This window comes from Vicia villosa, unplaced genomic scaffold (assembly GCF_029867415.1).
Source record: "Vicia villosa cultivar HV-30 ecotype Madison, WI unplaced genomic scaffold, Vvil1.0 ctg.004613F_1_1, whole genome shotgun sequence".
Lineage (NCBI taxonomy): Eukaryota > Viridiplantae > Streptophyta > Magnoliopsida > Fabales > Fabaceae > Vicia > Vicia villosa.
The window spans coordinates 106,431-126,435 of record NW_026706477.1 but is presented as its reverse complement, the minus strand read 5'-3'; positions in this window follow the sequence as shown (position 1 = coordinate 126,435).

Sequence of the window (20,005 nt, the reverse complement as noted above, 5' to 3'; positions counted from 1 at the left end):
CCCTAGCACGAATGAAATGATGGCAGTTGGGGTAACCGTTGCATGTACCCAGAAATCCTTCACAAGTTCAGGATAAATTGGACCAACCAATCTATCAAGATATTTAGACCATCCTTGCTCAAAGATTCTTGCATCACACTTAAAGCCATTTGCTTTTAGGTTGTTGATGTCCACAGCAGATTCACATAGAACTTCCAGTTCTTTCGTGGGTATTAAGCATGTTTTCAATGGAGCATACTCATATTTGCGTAGAAGGATCTGTGTAGAAGTGAGCCTTTCTTTTGAATTTGAAGAACAAGAAGATGAGTTCATGATGATTATGCTTTGAGATCAAATCAAAAACTAGGGTTTGTAAAAAAAATGCAACGAAGGGGATGCACAAAAGAGAGAGAAAGAGAGAAAAAGAGGGAATGAAGATGAAGAGGGTTATTTAAATGATTTGAAAATAAAGAAATCATTATGCATTTAATGAGAAATGACATTAGGAGAGAGAACACGGCAAATGAAATGATTTAACACAGTTACCTAGGTCGGCGTCTTTTCAACTGCACGCTTTGTACTAACCGTACATACACGTGTTCACCATCAGATAATAGATGACAGCTGTAAAATTTTGAATAGACTTTACGCCTTTTGATTCTGATCACTGCTTCTGATTGTCATTCTTAAGAAATGATCTTGTTCTGATAGGATCATCTTTCTTCCCAAGGATCTCATCTTCTGAATGAGCTGAGGCAAGTCTAGGTGATCTTCTGACTGTTGGCTCTTCAGAAATCCTGAGATTCTCTAAAGATGCAGCAACTTGATCTTCTGATCCATTGCTTCTGAGACTGCCAGCTTCTGCAGCTTTGCTTATTGGTTCTTCAACTTCTGAGATATCAATATCAAAATCTGCAAAATTCTCAAACTGCTTTGGTTTTTCAAGACCAAGCTTATCATCAAACCTGATATTGATTGATTCTTCTACAATCAATGTTTCAGTATTGTATACTCTGTAGCCTTTAGAGCGTTTAGAATATCCAAGAAGGAAACACTTTTGTGATTTAGAATCAAACTTACCAAGATGATCTTTAGTATTCAGAATAAAACATACACATCCAAAAGGATGGAAATATGAAATGTTGGGCTTTCTGTTCTTCCACAATTCATAAGGAGTCTTATTTAGAATAGGTCTGATAGAGATTCTATTCTGAATATAACACGCAGTGTTTATTGCTTCTGCCCAGAAATGCTTAGCCATATTGGTTTCATTGATCATGGTTCTGGCCATTTCTTGTAGAGTCCTATTCTTTCGCTCTACAACTCCATTTTGTTGTGGAGTTCTAGGGCAAGAGAAATCATGGGCAATACCATTTTCTTTGAAGAACTCCTCAAAGAATTTGTTCTCAAATTCACCACCATGATCACTTCTAACCTTTAGGATTTTACACTCTTTCTCAGATTGGATCTGAGTGCAGAATTCAAAAAACACTGAATGAGACTCATCCTTGTGTTTCAAGAACTTTACCCATGTCCAGCGGCTATAATCATCAACGATGACTAATCCATATTTCTTCCCTCTGACAGATGCTATTTTGACTGGGCCAAACAGATCAATGTGCAAGAGTTCTAACGGCCTTGAGGTAGAAACAACATTCTTAGACTTGAATGCAGGTTTGGAGAACTTGCCCTTCTGACATGCTTCACAGAAAGCATCTGATTTGAATTTCAGATTTGGGAGTCCTCTGACCAGATTTAGTTTATTAATCTGAGAAATCTTTCTCAAACTAGCATGACCTAATATTCTGTGCCAGACCCATTGCTCCTCAGAAACAGACATAAGACAAGTCACCTTCTGCTTCTCAAGATCAGAAAGATCAATCTTATAAATGTTGTTCTTCCTCTTTCCTGTAAATAGGATTGAGCCATCCTTCTGACTTACAGCCTTGCAAGACTTTTGATTAAAGATTATATCATAACCATTGTCACTTAATTGACTTATGGATAATAAGTTATGCGTTAATCCTTCTACAAGAAGTACATTAGTTATGGAAGGAGAGTTACCAAGATTTATGGTTCCAGAGCCAATGATTTTGCCCTTCTGATCTCCTCCAAACTTGACTTCTCCACCTGGTTTAAGCACCAGGTCTTGGAATGTAGACCTTCTTCCCGTCATGTGTCGCGAGCACCCAGAGTCCAGGTACCATGACATTTTGCTTTTTGTCCTCTTTGCCGCCAAGGATATCTGCAACAGAAATTATCTTCTACTTAGGTACCCACAATTTCTTGGGTCCTTTCTTGTTAGTTCTCCTCAAGTTCTGATTGAACTTGGGTTTAGCAAAATATTTAACAGGAGGAACAGCATGATATTCTTTAGGTTTGTCAGCATGGTATTTCTTAGGATGTGTCACAAGCTTCTTGGTGTGAACAGTGTTAAACTTCTGTGCATGTGAAGTGAGCCTAATATCATGTGCATGGCCATATTTGAACTGATCATACAATGGCTTGTATGTGATCTTCAGATCATCAATAGGTTCAAATTTATGTGAGGTATCACCCTCATAGCCAAAACCAAACCTTCTGTTTCCAGAAATACCATATATCAAAGAAGCAAGATGACTTCTGCCAATACTTCTAGATAAGAACTTTCTGAAGCTCGAGTCATATTCTTTCAGAATATGATTCATGCTAGGAATGTATTTTTCTGTTTCAGAAGGAGATCCACTATCTTTGGATAGATTTAAAACTTTTTCCTTCAGTTCAGAATTTTCCACTTCCAGCTTCTTAGTTTCAAATTCTAACTGCTTCTTCAGCTTTTTGTATTTGATACTAAGATGAGCCTTGAGTTCCAGAAGTTCTGTTAAACTGGAAACTAACTCTTCTCTAGATAGTTCAGAAAATACCTCTTCAGAATTTGATTCTGATGTAGATTCTGATCCATCATCTTCTGTAGCCATCAACGCGAAGTTGGCCTGCTCTCCTTCAGAGTCTAATTCTGATTCTGATTCAGAATCATCCCATGTTGCCATAAGACCTTTCTTCTTATGAAACTTCTTCTTGGGATTCTCCTTCTGAAGTTTTGGACACTCGTTCTTGTAATGTCCAGGCTCATTGCACTCATAGCAGACAACCTTCTTCTTGTCCGATCTTCTGTCACCAGAAGATTCTCCTCGTTCAAATCTCTTTGAGCTTCTGAAGCCTCTGAACTTCCTTTGCTTGCTCTTCTAGAGTTGGTTTACCCTTCTGGAGATCATGGACAGTTCATCTTCTTCTTCAGATTCTGATTCTTCAGGATCTTCTTCTCTAGCCTGAAAAGCGTTAGTACATTTTTTAACATTTGATTTTAACGCAATAGACTTACCTTTCTTCTGAGGCTCGTTTGCATCCAGCTCTATTTCATGGCTTCTCAAGGCACTGATAAGCTCTTCCAAAGAAACTTCATTCAGATTCTTGGCAATCTTGAATGCAGTCACCATTGGACCCCATCTTCTGGGTAAACTTCTGATAATCTTCTTTACATGATCAGCCTTGGTGTAGCCTTTATCCAGAACTCTCAATCCAGCAGTTAGAGTTTGAAATCTTGAGAATATCTTCTCAATGTCTTCATCATCCTCCATCTTGAAGGCTTCATATTTCTGGTAGAGCAAGAGCTTTAGTCTCCTTGACTTGAGCATTTCCCTCATGGGTCATTTTCAATGACTCATATATATCATGGGCAGTTTCCCTGTTAGATATCTTCTCATACTCAGCATGAGAGATAGCATTCAGCAAAACAGTCCTACATTTATGATGATTCTTGAAAAGCTTCTTTTGATCATCATCCATTTCTTGCCTTGTAAGCCTTACGCCACTGGCTTTCACTGGATGTTTGTAACCATCCATCAGAAGATCCCATAGTTCACCATCTAGACCAAGAAAGTAACTTTCCAGTTTATCTTTCCAGTATTCAAAGTTTTCACCATCAAATACTGGTGGTCTAGTATAACCATTGTTATCGTTGTATTGCTCAGCAGAGCCAGATGTAGATGCAGTTGGATTTGTTTGAACTTCACCAGCCATCTTTTACTGAAGCGTTTTTCTCTTCCTGAATCTTTTCTAAACACGATTAAGTGCTTGCACCTTAGAACCGATGCTCTGATGCCAATTGAAGGATAGAAAAACACTTAGAAAGGGGGGGTTTGAATAAGTGTAGTCTAAAAACTTGAACGATAAAAACAATTTGCACAGTTATTTTTATCCTGGTTCATTGTTAACTAAACTACTCCAGTCCACCCCCACGGAGTGATTTACCTCACCTGAGGATTTAATCCACTAATCGCAACAGATTACAATGGTTTTCCACTTAGTCCGCGACTAAGTCTTCTAGAGTATTCTGATCACAACCTGATCACTCCAGGAACAAATGCTTAGACACAAGCTAAGACTTTCTTAGAGTATCCTGACCACCACGTGATCACTCTAAATACAACTGCTTAGACACAAGCTAAGACTTCCTAGAGTATCCTGATCAACACTTGATCACTCTAGTTACTTACAAATTAATGTAATGAAATAAGAGTTTTACAATGCTTCTGAAAAGCTATAATCACAACAGTGATAATTCTCTTAACGTTTAAGCTTAATCTCACTAATATATTACAACAACAATGTAGTGAGCTTTGATGAAGATGAAGTTTCTGAGCTTTGATTTGAACAGCGTTTCAGCAAGTTAATTGTTAGCGAATTCGTCAAGAAATTGGTAACCTTGCTTCACATCAGAACTTCATTTATATAGGCGTTTGAGAAGATGACCGTTGGGAGCATTTAATGCTTTGCGTATTCCGTATAGCATTGCATTTAATGTTTCACGCTTTTGTCAACTACCTCGAGCCTTGTTCACGCTGTGTCTACTGACGTTGCCTTTAATAGCTTCCAACGTTCCTTTTGTCAGTTAGCGTAGCCTGCCACCTGTACTTTCTTCTGATCTGATGTTTGTGAATAAAACATTTGAATATCATCAGAGTCAAACAGCTTGGTGCATAGCATCTTCTTGTCTTCTGACCTTGAAGTGCTTCTGAGCGTGATACCATGAGAAATCCAGTGCTTCTGCTTCTGATCTCAAGTTCTTCTGATGCTTCCATAGACCCATGTTCTGATTCTGCCTTGACCATCTTCTGATGTCTTGCCAGACCATGTTCTGATGTTGCATGCTGAACCTTCTGAGACAAAGCTTCTGAGCGCTGATTTGTGCATACTCTTTATATATTTCCTGAAAGGGAAATTGCAATGTATTAGAGTACCACATTATCTCTCACAAAATTCATATCCTTGTTATCATCAAAACTAAGAATATTGATTAGAACAAATCTTGTTCTAACAATTTTTGACATAGAATGTTTTGGGACTCAAATTGTAGAAGAAAGGATCTTTGAAGAGGCATGGAGTCCAATTCAAGCAACAAAGTTTCAGCAAGCTCGCTAAGCGGCCTTCAAGTGGGCTTGCATAGGCATAATCCAGAAAATTTCCAAATTTCGTAGCTCGCTAGCGGACCAAACTCGCTAAGCGAGGTCAACTTGAAATCATATATTTTCGCTGGCTCGCTTAGCGCACCTAGCTGACTAAGGGAGATTTCACTTTATGGCACTATAAAGTAGACACATGGAGATATTTTTATGGAGTTAATCCTTATATTTCCAACAACTTTTCATTCTACATTTTCTAGGGCATAAGAAAGCAAAAGAGAAAAACAAGTTCTAGAACAAATTAGCAAGATTTCCAAGCATCTTTCTTCTTCATCTTTGATTTTGATGCTAGTTAATCTTTCTTTTTTACTTACTGTTAAAGCTTCCAAGGCTATGGAGAGCTAAACATCTTTTGTGTCAAGATTAGAGGTAGTTAACTTGTACAGTATGTATTTCCTTTGATCTTTTATGTATGAACTTGGATGATGATTAATATATGGTGAATATCTTGTTATTTATGTACTATTTGTTGATTTGAATCACTATTGAGCGATATGTTTCAAAACTTGACCTAAAGATATTCATCTATCAATAATCCAACTCTAGAGATAGATTTGTGAATTGATAATCACTTGTGTCAAGCTTTAAAGATTATCATGTTGATTGTTGGCATGAGAGATCGTCTAATGGTTAATATGATAATATTCATGATATTGCTTTAGAGATAACTGGTATCGAGAGGATACATGGTTGTATTAATCTTTAATAAGTTCAAACGCTTGATTAATCGAATATTTATGAAGCTAGTTAACGAAACCTAATCTTGACACGTTTTTCTCAAATCGTTTAAAACCTTATTTTACCATTTTTGCTTACTTTCTATACGATCTAAACTTAATGCTACTAAACCCTTTCCAAACTCTCCCTAAAAATATATATCACTGTACGATGGTAATATCAAACTAATCCCTATGGAAACGATAAAGGAAATACTTACCCTTTCAACAAAGGCCCATTTTCCCACTACCTAGTCATCACACGGTGTGGCGACCGCCACACCCCCATAGCGAGTGCCATGGGTCCTAGGTGGTGGGGGCTTGGTCTTATGTCTTAGAGAATATGTATTGGTCGTGGCTACCTCCATGGTGAACACCATGGTGGTCTCCATGAGTGCAATGTGTTTCATTTCCCCTATTTTCGTCCATTTTACTTTGTTTTTTTGCGAACGACTTCCAGTAGATCAGTTTCCTAAAACACAAACAAAATACCAGCATAACAGTGGAGATCTAAAATAAATAAACAATAAACATGCATAAATTGAGTAAAAAATGTGATGTAATTTAGTGTCATCAAACACTCCCACACATAAACCTTTGCTTGACTTCAAGCAAGTTGCTATCATAGAATCAAGATTAATGAAAAACATATGCGTTCATATGCTTATCTTAAGCCACTTGTATTGAAAGGTACTCCTTCACATACTATTATGATCATAAGAACACAGAATCACACTTTAGCAATCATAAGCTTTCCTCCTATAAAAAACGATTTGAATCATGCTTATTATGCCTAAGTATAACTTACTTACTCCCTGTTCCTCACCTTTTTTCATCTTCATGCAATCACATTAAGTCTGTTAGCTGTACATACTCATAGCAAGGACACTAGTTAGTGACTATAATATTTTACCACGGGGTTCTGGCCCTTTAAACGATGAAACCCTTTTGCTTACTCTATTGTAGTTGCGGGGTATTGAACCATGATCTTCCCTACCAAGTTCAGCACCAGAAACCTCTAGACCAACTAACAACGGGGGTTTTTCCTCTATTTTTGGAGTTTTCACAACCGTTGGGTTAAGTGACCGTGTGAAGGTCACCCAACTTATGTAGCACATTTACTTACTTGATCAGAGAGTGAAATTTTGGATCATTCACTTATATTCATCGGCTTCCTTGCATAGAGCATGCTTATGCCGTAGCCGACTGTAAGTAAAACTACTTAAGTGTGACTCAAGGTGCCAGAATTCAAGGCTAAAAACATAATAAGTATTCAAATCAATATTCATATTTTGGAGACTTATGATGTTAAGACGATACCAATCTTACGGAGTTTCCCAAATTATTGCAATGTAGCTTATGGTTTTCAAAAAATTTGGTATGGCTCAAGAAAATGGAGAAATTTAATAAACATCATATACTACACATGTAAAGACTTGACAATACATGTAGTGACTTGATAAAAACAAAATGCAAAAAAAGAAATACTAAGAAACGATCTAACTAGAAAACATAAAATCTAACTAGAAAGCAAAATAAAGTAAAGTTCTTCTCCCACACTTAAGCTAAACATTGTCCCCAATGTTTCGGTATAAGGTGAAATAGGAAAAATAGACCTGGTGTGTAGTCATGACCGGAGACCATGACGGCCTTGAGCTCTCCTCAAAGAATAGGTATCATGGTAAAGATGGCCTATTTCCTCAGTTAGTTTGTCTATTTGTTCACTTTGGTTACGGCGGAGGCCGTGATATCTCTTCTTAGTGCATAAAGCTCATAGTCAACATTTTGAGGATAAGTAGTATTTAAAAAATATGATGGTGGAGGTGAAAGTAGATAATAGTGGTCATTTTCAGATGCAGGAGTAGTCTCAGGTGGCGATGGGTTTTCATCTATGTTTTCTATATGGAACCGCAAGTTACTTTGGCAATAGACGCTAGTAAACTCGTCATTTGGTATGGTGAAATGATGGACTATGTAACACCCCTTTTATACCCCAAAAACAAATAAGCATATAATCAGAGAATAAGCATGCATATAATTCAAAAGGGCGTCACATCGAAGTTTTCAAAAACTAAAAGCTTTTAAAAACCGACAGCATTTATCTACAATATACGATACACCTGGTCATTTTAAATAACACCTAAACATTTAATTACAATTCACACAGAATATGCATTCACAGCGGAAAATACTAAAATACTCATGTATTTCATAAAATGATTCATGTCCCATACCATGATCATATCTCAATAATCATCTCAACTTAAAATAAACCATAATCAGAATATTTGGCTTAAAATCCTCTCAACAACAAGTAGCCAAATAAATAGGTTCTCAAGTCATAACACAATACATAACCAAATAGAAACATGAGCTCAACACGACTAATCTACCCAGTGTTACATGACCAGAGCATCGACTCACTACCTAATCTCCAACAAACACGGAAGAATCTTCGGCTAGATCACGCACGAGCTACTAAACTCCAGAACCTGCATGTCGCCAAACGAGGGCAACATTAAAATAGAAGGGTGAGAATACGAATCATTATGAAGAAAGTATAATAAAATACAATGGTTAAATCAACAATTCAAGTAATTAATCACACTATGTATAACCATGTAGATAATAATAATCGATCATGTTATCAAGTATACAACAAGTATAAAGAGTATAATATTTCAATTCCAATATTATATTCTCAATTACGCACACAACCATAATTATCACATATTCACACATTTAATCAAATATGTATTCAAACATCACTCATTTCGATTATCAAGATCATACACATATCACAACTACATCAACTTCACATATTCAATTATCGCAAAATTCTAATGTGACTTAATGCAAGATATGTGACGCTATGCATGTGGTACCGCAATGTGAACCCAACGTTTCACCGCTTTCCGATTCAATATCTAGAATCCAAGCCACGCTTCCGATCCAGACAAGATCAAAGTCACCACGTATGTTCCCAATTAAGGATCAACGTATTCTACGTCTATTTCCATTCAAGGATCACCGTCTATTACCATGTGAACCCACAGTTTCACCGCTTCCACAATAAAGCCGACTATGCCATGAATGAAGGTACAATTACCAACCAACTATACAATTAAGATCATCTCATCAATCTTAACTTACCGCATACCCATAATAATTCAACTCTATGAATTATATATCAAATTGTACACAACATTCACAACACATTGATATCAATCCACATAATAGAAACAATATTCAATTATGATTCACCAAAATACAATTAACACTAGTAAATCATATTATCTCATGTTAATTCATATCGCAACAAAATATAAGAATACACTTCTAAACCAAGTATCAATTCATTAGTATTTTCAAAATACCGTAAGTTACCGACAAACGAATAATCAATTTCAATACTTATTATAATCCAATCAATTATACTTATTGAAATTAATTCAACTATTAAGTAAATCAACTAATTAATAATTACACTACATTAGTTCCAAGTTTCTAATATATTTTTTATTCCAAAACCAATATTTAATATAAAAGATATTTAAGTCCACACTATTTCGGTCGGCTCATAAATATCACTCACTAACCCTTATTAATTATACCTAATGGGCTTAAATATAACACCCCCTATTTACTCCTAACATCTCTAAATAAGCCCAATAAAATATATACTATTTAGTATTTCTATTTTAGTTACTAAATCAAATAACACCAATAATTAAATAGACAAAAATATACACACCAAGTTAATTAATATATATCAATTAACACACCAATTCTTAATAAGAAATAATTTATTTTAGAGAGGGATAGAATATGACAATTTTATTATGTCAGCCAAACTTTTGTCTCTGAAAAGTTGTGTTATTCTCACTTAATGGAAGGCAATATAAACCATATAAAAATATGTTACATAGTGATAGCTAAGTTGACCCAGTTGTTTACGGTGATTTCCGGTAAACAACCGCTAGTCCTCCAAACTATAAAATATACTTTGGTTACTCGCAGGATCGACTAGATTGATCCTAGGACATAGTCAAACAATTGTCTTTTGATATGATTTGATCCATATTTGTTTGTTCTTGCTTCGAAAACTCGTTTGTGATATGATCATATGACTATTCATGTGAAACAACACTTGTTATACATGTTAATATAACTTCGACAAAAAAATCATAAAAAGCGTGTAAACTGCAGAAATATAAAGTGCAAGAATATAACGTGCAAGAATGTTAAATGCAGAAACGTAAAATGCTTCGAAATGAAAGTTAAACGAAAAAATAAAGGAATTGAAAAGATACTTGAATAAAGAAAGATACAAATGTATTTAAAATGATGTTGGTGTCATACGTACATTTCTCAGCGAACTCGTTCTCTTAACACTTGATACTTGAGTAATTTGTGATTGATTTGTACAAAATGAACACCCGGAATCCTAACATTAATACCCTTATTTATACTAATTTCGACCCTAACGGTCATATACTAATATGATGCCACGTTGCTCACATGAATCCCTGGGATGCCATCTGTCCTTGTTCGGTTACACAGACTATTTCGAAATTCAAATCCTCCCGCCTGAATCCTCTTTCGATACGTGGCAACGTGATCAAAACCGAGAATGCCACGGAAACACGTCAAGCTTTAGATCCCTTTGTATTTCGCGAAATGTCTAAGTCTTAAAGACAATTCACTTCGAATTAGCTTCAATTCTAACCATCTTTACTTCAACTTAAACAACATCCTCGAAACATGGCCATCAATAGCCATTTTTAATCTCAGAAATGGTCATCAGTATTCATCTTTCTTCGAATTCTAACCTTTCAAAGAAAATTTTCTCTAAACGAATTCTCCAGCCAACAAATTTCCCCCAATAAATGCCTATTTCGAAAACAAGAGAAATAGGCGTTTCTTGTTATGACGAGATTTCGTTTTACTCATTTTTTAGAGTTCCAAGACAACTGACTAACTTCATAATCATTTATGACTCCACTTTCAAAACGTCTTGTCATTTTCAAAAACGTCTCCTCAGAACTTGCATTCCCACGTTCTATCATTACTTTATGATCATTACTATTATATATTAGGAGTAAGGCTAACAATTGTTCGACCGCCGTTAGATTAAATCAACGCTTGCCGTGTGTCCTTTGACCTTTACCCAAAAGATTTGAAAGGGTTTCCGTTAAACCCTTTAAATACTTGAACTTTTACCCTCACATAACTTTCACTTCTATTCTCCTCCTATCATCATAGAAAAGAAATCCCCTTTGGTTTCGTTTAACCCAGTTCTTAAAGCAATCTCATCCATGGCGTCTTCTTCAACTTCAAATGTTCTCCAACCTATTCACAAGCTTCAAAATCCTACACAAAGAGGGAATCAACAACACATTCCAGACCCAAATGCCACAGAAATTCGTGCTATCTACGCTTCTCAGGTAATCATTCCTTTTGAACTTTGTGGGAAAATTCACGCCTTCATGGGTCCTTGGTTAGCAAGAACAAAATAGATGAAGATGGCCACCCAATCTTAGCTAAGACTGACAATGTAGATGGTACTTTGATTGAAGCCACTATGACTTTAGAAAAAATTACTCCATAACTTCTCTTGGGGAAACCAAACGCGGTCCAATCAAAACTTATCCCTCAACTATCTCTGAACTGCTGAGGTGTGATAATCTTGGAGAAGCGTTTGACGATAACACCATTAACATGACTACCTCTGATGTCTTGAGGGCCCTCATGGCTAATGATCCTTTTAGTGCTGAGATCATTAGGATTTGGCATCAACTTTTAGTGGGAAACTTTCGTCCACGAAACCAGGACCAAGACAACATCATGATGGAAGATCTGGAGTTCATACTTTGTGCTCTTCGGGGAAGGAAAATCAACTTTCCATTGCTGATCTTCAAGCAACTTGTCGAAGTTGTTGCTATGGTTGCCTCTCGTCAAGGCATAGTGACATGTCTTCCTTATGGAAGATTGTTGTCCTACATGTTTCTCAAAAAAGGTATAGTGAGAAGAATAAGTATGGAAGGATCTCTAGATCTTTTCGAAGCAAAAAGCTTGCCCCTGCTGTCCTTGGAAGGTATAGAACAAAGGATCAACTAAAGGGTGCGTTGTTTGAGGCTTTGATGGAGGCGTTATAGGTCTTAGTTTTATTGTTCATAATTTTGAATGTTCCTTTTGATAGCCTCTAGTATGCTTCTATTTTTGTAGCCTTTGTTGTTCATGGAAACACAACCTTCCAAAAATGAATGTACTCTTCTAATCGTAATGAAATATATTTTGACATTGCTCTGTCTTCTTACTTTATTTACTACATATCTCACTTGGACACGAAGCCATTTTGGTGTTTGTTTAACCATTTTGGCCTACGTAGCATACTTTAAATATCTACGTTTTGCAATTTTTACTTCGTGCATGATTGGTTTGTATCTTTTCAGATACTTCCCATTCACTCTTAAGATCATGCGATCTTCTGCCAACTCTTCTATCTCATAAGCATTATTTGAGAATACTTTTAAAATTCGAAAGGGTCCTTCCCAGTGTGGGGACCATTTGCCCAAAACCTGATTCTTTCGATCTATAGGTAGAATATTTTTCCAAACTAAGTCATTATTAATAAAGGTTTTACCTTTCACCTTTTTACTGTATGCTCTCGACACCATTTCTTTTTGTCTTTTTATCATCTCGAACGCTCGAAGTCTGTCTTCGTCCAAATCCACTAATTCGTTCATCATCAATTCCCAATACATGTTTGGAGGAATTTCTACCTGTCTTTGGATCCGGACTGATTGCAAGTATATCTCGACTGGGAGCACTGCATCGTGTCCAAACGTCAATTGGAAAGGTGTAGTGTTTGTAGCTTCTTTTGGCGACGTTCGACAGGCCCAAAGTGCTTGGTCCAAAGTTCTATGCCAGCTCTTAGGTTTTTTCCCTATGTGTTTCTTTATGAGACCATTTATTACCTTATTTGCTGCTTCAACTTGTCCATTTGCCTGAGCGTAGTAAGGTGTAGAAGTAAACAATTTGAACCCCATTTCTTTGGCGAATTCTTGCATCTTTCGACCAGTAAACACTGATCCTTGATCTGTGGTTATACTTTCCGGGATTCTGAATCTATATATAATGTGTCTTTGAATAAACTCAATCACAGCCTCCTGATCCACATTTGCAAGTGGTATCGCTTCGAACCATTTTGTAAAGTAGTATATTCCCACTAAGATATATCTTTGACCTTTTGGAAGACTTGGGGTGAATTTCCCCAATTAAGTCTAGTGCCCAACCTCTGAGAGGCCATGGTTTTATTATTGAACTTAATTCATTTGTGGGAGCATGTTGAATACCTGCGTGTTCTTGACACTCTTGACATCCTTTTGCAAATTCTATGCAATCTTTTAACATAGAGGGCCAATACATTCCATATCGAAACAAAAGCCATTTCATTTTGTGCCCCGCTTGGTGTGCTCCACTATGTACATTTGAGAGAGCCAAATATGCTTCCGCTTCACCCAGACATTTTAGCAAAACTCCTTCAGGGGTTTTCTTAAACAATTCATTTCCCATCAGGAAGTATGATAAGGCTTGATACTTTACCTTTCTATCTGTGTCTGTCGAAGGGTCTTTTAAATAGTTCACAATTGGACTCCTCCAATCTGTGTCTGCTAAAGAGTCTATATTTAAAACCTCAAACTCCTCTTTGTTAGCGAAACCTAATTATGAGTTCTCCAGATCACTTGGAGAAAGCTTCATGGCCATTGCTTTGCCTCTTACTTCGATCAGTTCTTCTAGTTTTTCCTTTGATACCCTGTATCCTGAAGCTAATTGTGCCAAATCATTCACTTCTTGATTATTCAACCTTGAGATGAGATTTAACTCCACATACTCGAATTTTTTAAGGAGCCTATTTGCTATGACAAAATACATGATCAAATTCTCTTTGATACATTTGTATTCCTTCGTCAGTTGCTTAATCACTAGTTCGGAGTCTACTTTAATTTCGACCCTGGTTGCCCCCAATTCTAACAAAGCTTCAAGTCCAGCGATCAGTGCTTCGTATTCAGCTTCGTTGTTGGAGCATAAGGGACCTTCAATCTTGTACTTGAGTTTTGTTGGAATTCCATCAGGAGAAATTATTAGTATTCCAACGCCGCTTCCTTCTTTATGGGTCAAACCATCGAAGTATAACTTCCAAGGCTTCAATTCTACATATTGTTGAGGGTTCTCAACCACTGCATGGTCAACAATGAAATCTGATACGATTTGTCCTTTCATTGCCTTAAGGGGTTGAAATATTAAAGAGTACTCAGTAAGGGCCAAAGCCCACTTGCCAATTCGACTATGCAATATTGGTTTTGATAGCATATGTTTAATAACATCACAATGAGACGAAACATAAACATCAACTGGCTTTATATAATACTTGAGTTTGATACAAGAGAAATATAAACAAAGGCAGAGTTTTTCTATTACGCTATACCTAGTCTCTACATCATTGAGTACTCTACTTAAGTAATAAATGGCTCTTTCGATGCCATTGTCGTCTTCTTGAGCTAACATGCTACCTATTGTATTATCTAAAGCTAAAAGATACAGGCGCATGTGCTTCTTCCCATTTGGGGGAGACAATATTGGTGTATGCATCAAGTATTGCTTGATTTTTTCGAAAGCTTCTTGATGTTCAGCATGCCATTCAAACCTTCCTTACTTGAGTCGAAGTAAGGGGGAAAAAGCTTGCGTGCGTCCACTCAAGTTAGAGATAAATCTTCTTAAGAAGTTTATCTTTCCTAGTAAAGACTGTAGTTCTTTCTTCGTGGATGGAGGCTTTGTTTCCATAATAGCCTTTGTTTTATTCTGATTAATTTCTATTCCCTTTTTGTGGACGACGAAGCCCAGGAAATCTCCGGCCTGCACAAAGAAAGCACATTTAAGGGGATTCATCTTTAAGCCATGTTTTCTCATTCTTTTGAATGATTGGCTCAGATGGTCCAGATGACTGTGATCTGAAACAGATTTTACAACAATGTCATCTATGTATACTTGCATGAAAGTTTCTATAAAATCATGGAATATAAAATTCATTGCTCTTTGATAAGTTGCTCCAGCGTTTTTCAGACCAAACGGCATTACAACCCATTCGTAGGTGCCTATTGCCCCTGGGCAACGAAATGCTGTTTTGGACACATCTTCTTCTGCAATGAAGATCTGGTTATACCCAGAATATCCATCCAACATACTTAAATATTCGAAGCCTGCGGCTGAATCTACTAGCATTTCTGCCACAAGCATGGGATATTCATCCTTAGGAGTTGCTGCATTCAGATCACGAAAATCTATGCATACTCTTAATGAACCGTTTTTTTTAATAACCAGCACAATATTAGCAATCCATTCAACATACCTTGTAGTTCTGATGAACTTGTAACGTAGAAGTCTCTCAACCTCTGCTTTGATCTTCGAATGAATCTCTGGTGCGAACCTCCTAGGAGTTTGCTTGATGGGCTTTTTTTCTTCCTTTATGGGCAGCTTTAGTTCGACCAAATCACTCCCTAAACCAGGCATCTCGTCGTAATCCCAAGCGAAGCAATATTTGTTTTCTTTCAATAACGCAATGACCCTTGATTTCAAAGATGGCTCTAATTTTGCACTGACATACGTTACCCTCTTCTGGTCTACATCTCCAAGATTTACTTCTTCGAGTGGATCTTGAGCTAACATCTTTATATTTGACGCCATTGGGTCTTTCTCGAATCCCAAGGGTTCTTCATCATAGATCGCGTCCAGCCTTTGACTCGCCTCTTCACCTGGGATCTTTTCAACTTGAATTGTGTCTTCAGGAGATTGAGGGATCAAATGTATCCCAGAACCCGTCGTTTCTGCCTCTCTTTAAATTGCATCGACAATCATGTTTAATAATTTGGCTTTGAGAGCCGTTTTTCTTTTGTTCTCGGCTATGTAAGCCGAAATACTTTCGAAGAAGGATGACTTAGATATCATCAACGTCGTCATCCCAGCCTGTTGGTCGTCTTGTTGGCAAATGCTCCATTGGTCGGTGTCTTCTGGACCGTCCATTATTTCTCTATTCCATTGGAACCCATTTGGGTGTAAAGACAAATAGTATAAAGCATTCTTATTTGGGGTGTATATATCTTCCGCAGCATGGCAAGGCCCTATGTTTGCCAAGTTCCTGTCGAAACTGGTTTTATTGACTTGATTAACTTCAGCCATGTAGTAACTCTGATCTCCTTCAATGTTTTCTACTATACCATCTTCCCTCCAAATGGTTAATCTTTGATGCATTGTCGAAGGCACTGCAGCAACTCCATGGATCCACTCCCTTCCTAGCAAAAGATTGTAATTCGCCTTTGCTGGTATCACCATGAACATCGTTGGCCTTGTGACCGAACCCACAGTTAAATTCACTTGAATGACTCCTAAAGTTTGCCCTATTTTGCCTTCATAGTTAGACAAGACCATGTTATGTGGCCTTATATCAGTATCGAACATACCAATTCTCTTCAGCATGTACTAGGGCATTAGGTTCACTGCTGCCCCCCCCATCCACTAAGACTTTGTTAATGCCAACATTTTCAATCTTAGCCCTTATGTAGATGGGTTTTAGGTGGTTTCTCATACCTTCATCAGGCCTCTCGAAGAAGGCATTATGCTCTTAGACTGCCCCATTGTTTAGCACATAGTAACACACAGGTCTGTGTCTTGCCATCTCTTCCGCATCAGCTTCCTCACAATCTTCAGCTTCTGTCTCTTGGTTAAACTCACGAGGGAGTACTGACACAACATTGCAATTGAAGTTTATAGACGATACTCCGTCTGAGTCGAAATCATTTGTCATCCTATCGTCTTCTTTCCAAGGGCTGGAATGCATCTTTTCTTCTTCCTTCTCATTTTCAGAATCGAACAACTTGCGTTCCACCGGAGGTTTACTTGTCCTTGCCCCCTGCATTGGGATTTTGTTGCTACTAGACTCTCCAACCTCCTTTGGTTTATATTCTCTCTGGACCTTCTTCAACCTCTGGTGTCTTCTCCATTGGGATCTAGACATAGGATTTTTGCCCTTATAATTCTCCAACCTGTACATCTCTCGATTTGAAGTCTGGATTTGCTTCCTATATGCCATTGCAGTTCTTCCCCCTTGGTCCCAACTTCGCCATTTGTTGGTTCTCGCACCAACTTGCATCCATCTATCCCTGGGTATGTCTGCAGGGATTTTGAATGTGACCCTTCGAGCTCTTGGGTCGGGGCTGTCTGGCCTCTTTGATGGGGTCCGGTTGTCGAACAAATACATGTTGGGACGGAGTCCCTGATTCTCTCGACCCATGTAGAAATATACTCTTTCGAATGATCGCGCTAGTAGTTCGTCATAGACTTCTCCACATCTGGGACATAATACAACCTCAGTGTTTTCTTTGTGACATCTGACCAAGAAACCTACTAAGCTTTCTTCAGTCCTTGGATATACCTTCAGCAATAGGTTTCCTCCTCTCCAGGGTTGTTTGATTCTTTCTAGTAGGGCCCTCTCAAAGTTAGCTTGAACCCTTCGATTCAGCATAATCGAACACCTTGGGCACATTAGCATTTTTCCACCATTTTTCTCATGACAACTCCATAGATAATCTTTCAAACTCTCCCCTCTCGGTGGGATTTCAATGTTTCCTTTCTCCCTTATCAACCACTTTTCTAGTTCTTCTATTTCAGATAAAGGCCGCCTAACATTGACCATGTTAACAACTGCCGGAGGGGCTTCAGAAATCTGTATCTGCTAAAGTTTCGCCCTGGGGTCTTCAGTGGCCTCGCTAGTTTTCCCTTTCAGATCTTCAGTCATTTATGCATCAAAGGATACTTCAATATTAGCATTGAAGACTGTATTGTCATTTAGGCTTTCAGTAGCCTACTTTCCAGTTGAAATTATCTCCGATTCAGCAACATCAGTTTCAGACACTTCCACCATGTTGACGTCAAGTGGTTCACACAGGTTAGTGTCAGCAACATTCAAAGGGTCTGTGTCAACCTTTATATGAATCTTTGTTTTATCAGCGAATTTCAGACGTCCATCCTTGATAGCATTCTGAATTAGATCCCTGAAAAGAAAACATTGTGAGGTTTTATGGCCTAAAAAACCATGATATTTACAAAAGCCTCGCTTCTTCCGTTGTTCTAACGGAGGAACTTTGGAATTAGGAGGCACTATCATCTGGCCATCTTTTACTAACAAATCGAATATTTCGTCACATTTAGTGACGTCAAATGTATAAGTTTTCTTAGGAAATCTATCGCTTTTATCATTCTCAACGGGGTTTTTTCCATTAGAAGGGTTGAGCAACTTACAAGAATACGGTGGTGCTTCTTTCAATTCAGCTAGGTCTATTTCGACCTCTTCCACGCTGTATGAATCTTCGAAAGATTCACCGTCAACGTCTTCAGCTTCAATATATGCTACCCTCTCCTTCTTGTAACTTTTATTTGCTCTGGCCTTTTCTGCTTTTAGTCGTTCGACTTGTCGAACCCTGTCTTCCAATTAGGCCATATCCCTTAGGTATTGGGTATCTAGTTTCTTTCTGATTGAATAGTCTAGACCGCCCGCAGCCATTTCGACTAATTCATGTTTTGGGACAACCGTGAAGCATCTTGATTTCAACAAACGGAACCTGTTCAAGTAATCATCTATAGGCTCCGTGAACTTCCTCTTGATGCTAGCCAATTCTTTCAGACTTATCTTGAGTTGACCCATGTAGAATTGTTCATGGAACAATCTCTCCAAGTGTGCCCATGCGTCTATGGAATTTGGGGGTAAGGTAGTGAACCAAACAAAAGCATTTTTTGTTAGCGAACTAGGGAAGTATTTAATTCTCAAATCCTCGTTCCCTGCTAGATCCCCTGCTTCCGTCAAATATCTGGCTATGTGTTCCACTGTTGATTCACTAGTGTCCCCTGAAAATTTTGTGAATTTGGGTACCTTGGTACCTCTTGGCAATTCTGTTTGCATAATATATTCGGGTATGGGGGATGTGTAGTTTGGACGTCGAAGTCCAGTATTAAGGCCATTATTAGCCATTATTCTTTCTATCATGGCAGTGAGATTGTTTTATGTTGCCAAATTGTCTCTCCTAACCCTATGTACAACTTCGTCAGGATGTTCGTCTCTTCCCACTACAACTACTCTAGGCTGTTGTTGGGGAACTGCTTGTCGACCAATGTTAGTCGTTTGATTTTGAGTTTCTAAATCTACCATTTGATTTCGTTCGACTGGCGTCGGCCTAGGTTGTGGAACTGCATTCCGAATTTGTTCTAGAACTGGGTCCCCTTCTTTATAGGTTGATTGGTTGTTTCTTCGCCTATTTTGCGGGACTCCTAAGAAATCCGCCATTCGTCCTATTTGCGAAGATATTTTTTGATATGTTTCTACATTCTCCTGGTTAGTCCTGGAAATGTTTGTCGCTAATGGATTAAAGATCGACCCCAATTCTCTAGCAAGGACACCTAACATATCATGGTTACTTGCATCCATTTCCTGTCGAAATGCCGCTTGACTACCGGTAGTTAAGGAAGGTATTTGGGTAGAGAAGCCTGTGTTTTGTGCGCTTTGACCTATTGAACCGACATTAGGCGAAAACGCCGTTAGGTTAGGTGCAGTGTATGTGGGTTCTGCCCCTCGTAATCCTACCATGTATGAATATGGCATTCCATAAGGGTTGTTGGGTCTCCAACTTTCTAAAGCAGATGAGGATGGTCCTGGGGTATATAATTGACTTGCAGCGTTTGTCGAGAAAGGTGGTATCT